The following is a 4,082-nucleotide window of genomic DNA, read 5'->3' as shown; positions in this document are numbered from 1 at the left end:
TTTTAAACTCTTGTTATTACAACATTTAAGATATTGGCAGAAACTAATATACTAAATCAATCTTTTGGATTGTGCTTGGCCTTTTGTTGCTCCTTGTACTAAGCATAGGGTGGGATGAGCTGCTAATATCAAATTTGCTATGGTTTGGTAAACGGAAATTTCAAGGAGGTAGGGTAATTTACCTTAGCTTGCCTTTTGACACTTTGATCTTCTAGTTAATCTGGTATACGTTGCCAGCACTCAAATATTTGTTTAGCTATTAGTAGTTATTTGTCACCACGTTGCAGAATAATGTACATTTGAATGTCTCTGCTTTGTATTCTTCTTAAATTGTAATGAGACTATACCATTTACCTAAAAAATAAACGTAAAAATATAACCAACAATATTGAAAATGTGGGACAAGTGAAACGATTCAAAATATGGCATGAAATAAAATCATAATAGCAGCACCCTCATTATTTGACCATGTTTAAACTGTCAATTTGTAGTGGTAATTCCTCTATGTTGGGCTTCTCGGAGGAGTTTACAATATGGGTTCCACATATTTGAGTTCGTTTCATCCCATTTACATGAAACCATAAGAATGAGGTACATATGAATTTTACCATCTTATATAGGCCGTTTGTAAAGTTTATATATTGGGCCTGGTAGCTTTTGGAGATAGGTTGAGTTATTATTTTGTTGCATAACAACATGTTTCAATTTTATTTATTTTTGATAAAAAAATGTTTCAATTTTATTTACGGTCAAATGCATCATTGAAGATATTGGTGAAAACTAATTACTAATGTAATCACACATGAGAAAACAATTAAAAAAAAGAATGAAGAATCTTACAAAAGATTATAATACTCATTTGTTTTCCTTAAAACTCTGTCGCAGTGTTCTAAATACCCTCAACTCCTACCAACATCCAAACCAAACTCGGTTGCATATAAACACCTTTGTTGTTTAGATACATCAATATGAACTTTGCTATATTTTGGGACAAAATAATGTCATTCTAAACCTATTTTCATGCAGTGCTACAACTGAGATTCAATGGAGATGACAAGACCCAGTGTGAAAATTACATTTAGGTTCTACTTATGTCGAGTATCCATGTGTGTTGAATATTTGTTTGGTTCACAGAGTGCGATTGAGGAATCTATTCCTTTACTCTTTACTTTTTACTTTTTTATGTGTAGACACAAGAAATTTAATGAAAATAAAATTCATTAAATAAATCGATCAATCTTTGAAATTTTAACTAAACAAGATTAGTTGGCAATGGGTCCTACAAAAGGTACACGTGGCTCATATGTCACCAAAATTATGTGAGATTCAAGGATGACACATGTCAAAACATGAGTGATCCATTGATTGAATGACGCGGAAGCAGCAATTGTGGAAGCCTCAATTTATCGCTGATTGATTGTTGCTCGAGTTAAGCATTTAAAGCGGATCAATCGTATTAAACTGATTGATCTCGACAAAAATCAAGCATTAAATACAAATATCGATCATATTAAATTGTTTGATTCTGATTGAAATCAAGTATTAAATACAAATATCGATTAGATTAAATTGTTTAATTCTGATTGAAATCAAGTATTAAATACAAATATCGATCAAAATTAAAATCAAGTATTAAATTCAAATATCAATCAGATTAAATTGTTTAATTCTGATTGAAATGGAGCATTAAATCAAATCGAAATTGATTGACATATTCCTTAAATAAAAGGTAATTAAATCAATCAATTAAAACTGATTGATTTAATTACACAATTACGGAATGTGATTAATGCTATGTCATCAATGCATTCCAAATTGAGGGAGGCGACAACACTATAAATACCCCCTCTCAAATCAAGAGGGGGGACGACGACAGTCAGACGCAAGAAGACGGAAGAAACCTCTCCAAAGCTCAGTAGTCTCCCAAGCTTGTGAAGAACCATCAAGCTGCCAAATAGCCGGTCTCTTCATCTCACCAACTTCAGACAAACAAGGGAAATCACCTGCAAGCTCAGAAGTTGTCAAACTCGCGGAAAATCAACAAGCACCAAGCAAACGTGCCGATTCATCCGCCATCAAAGCCATACTCGCCACATGACACTTCTCGTGGTTCAAATCCTATCAAGATCAAGTCTCTGCAGCCCTTGATCATCCATCGTCTTCAAGTCGTCAACAAAACAAAGCTTCTACCAAGTTCTTCATCAAGCTTGTGGAGAATCAACAAGCACCAAGCACATGTGCTGATTCATCTGCCATCAAAGCTAAAGAACACTCACCACGTGATATCGCTCGTTGTTCAAATCCGATCAAGAGCAAGCCTCTGCATCCCTTGATCTAGGGTTGGGATTTAGAACCGTAAAACCGGAGGAACCGCACCAAACCACACCGAAAGTGTCGGTTCGGTTTGGTTCTACGACATATGTGTTAGCATTTTTCTTGGTTTGGTCCCTTGTAGTGTCTACTCGGTTAGGTTCCTGTGCTTGATTTAAAAACCTCCTTGCAACCGAAATACAGATGTCAGTGTATAATTGGATGATAAGGCCAAGCTTATTTTTGTAAAATAGACCCTTTCTCATGTGATCAGCCACTTCCAAATGCGATCAGAACCTTCCATCTTATCTCATAATCTCCTATCCATTCGATCAAAACCCTAAAAATTATCTCTTCCCAAGTTCCCTCAAACTCTCATTCTCTCACAGTCTCAGTCTCCATCCTAGACGACTCTCACTCTCTCACTCTCTCAACAATCCTATGATCAAAACCCAGACGAGCGAGACGACCTCCCTCAAAGTCTGGAACCCAGAAACATGCATGATTTAGTAGATCCTCTGCGTTTTCGATTTGTGTTTGCCATGGCTCAAGCCTCAATATAAGCTTTGTGTTGGCCATTGCGTCTTCCATCCGTCTTCGATTTGTGTTGGCCATGGCGTCTTCGATCCGTCTTCGATTTGTGTTGGCCATTGCGATCCGTCTTCGATTTGTGTTGGCCATGGCTCAATGCCTCAATGTAAGCTTTCATTTTTCTCTCATCGCTCTGCAATTTCAATACATGACTCTTTGTCCGTGAAATCTGACCACTTTTTTATTTTCGTTTGAACCCAGTCCTACAGTGGCTGCATAAAGGTCTGAACATTTTTGCTTCATTTGAAGTTCTATTTTAATTTTTTAAAATTATCCTATACCATTAACTGCAGATTTGTAATTTTCTATGTAGATTTAGTATTGATGGAAGGCTGGAAGCCTTGTTGCATTGAGGGAGAGGAAGCCATGCTGGAAATATGTTTGCAGTTGTGCACTGATGAAATATTGATGAACTATTTCAACCTTAGGTTATTTGTTCAGTTTGAGACTTTGAATTGCTCAGTTTCAGACTTTCATTATTTTAGTTTGCTGCAAATTGACGCAGCTGCATTGTTCAAATTGGACAGTCTATTCACTCTATTGTTTATTTTTATTTGGTGCAATTTGCTGGGAATGTGTATTATTGCAGACTTGCAACTTTGCATTGTTCTATAATCTGCTATTTTGTAGTTCTGCAGTTTGCAGATTTTGAGTTTGTAGTTGTATAGTTTGCAGGAAATTGCTTATTTCAGTTTGTAGTTGTATTGCTGGAAATTGCTTGACTGTCGAGTGTTTGACAGTTTGAGAGTTTTGAGTGTTTGATGGTTTAATGCTTTCATCAGTTTCATCTTTCATGCTTTGACAGTTTGGGAGTTTGCAGGAAATTGATTATTTGCTATGTTGATGTTGATTGTTGAATATGTAGATTGTAGATAATGTTGAGTTTGAATGATTGAATAGATTGTGCAATATTGAATCATTTGAATGTATGTATGGAAATCAGGAAAACTGGAAACTAGAAACTGCTGAAAACTGAAAAGTAGTGTTTTTATATGGAAAAACCGAGGAACTGAGTTTGGAACCAATCTGAGATTGGAACTGAAAAACCGAGCTAGGAACCGAACTGATATTGGAACCGAAAAATCGAGAAACCGACCCGAGAATGGTCGGTTCGGTTCTATATCAGTTCTTGATAAAAAAAACATCAAACCCAAACCGATGATCATGCACTTGTCGGTTTC

General features: G+C 36.1%; 1 long non-coding RNA gene across 1 annotated transcript; it reads left to right on the top strand.

The window, feature by feature from the left end:
* The first annotated feature begins 1,899 nt into the window (after positions 1–1,899).
* LOC121050388 lies at positions 1,900–3,360 on the top strand. The gene is made up of 3 exons (XR_005802813.1): positions 1,900–3,007; positions 3,103–3,123; positions 3,215–3,360. It is a non-coding gene; the product is annotated as an uncharacterized LOC121050388 (long non-coding RNA).
* Positions 3,361–4,082: the final 722 nt, after the last annotated feature.

This window comes from Rosa chinensis, chromosome 7 (genome assembly GCF_002994745.2).
Source record: "Rosa chinensis cultivar Old Blush chromosome 7, RchiOBHm-V2, whole genome shotgun sequence".
NCBI lineage: Eukaryota > Viridiplantae > Streptophyta > Magnoliopsida > Rosales > Rosaceae > Rosa > Rosa chinensis.
The sequence above is the reverse complement of the archived record's forward strand: the minus strand, read 5'-3'. Positions and strand labels throughout refer to the sequence as shown.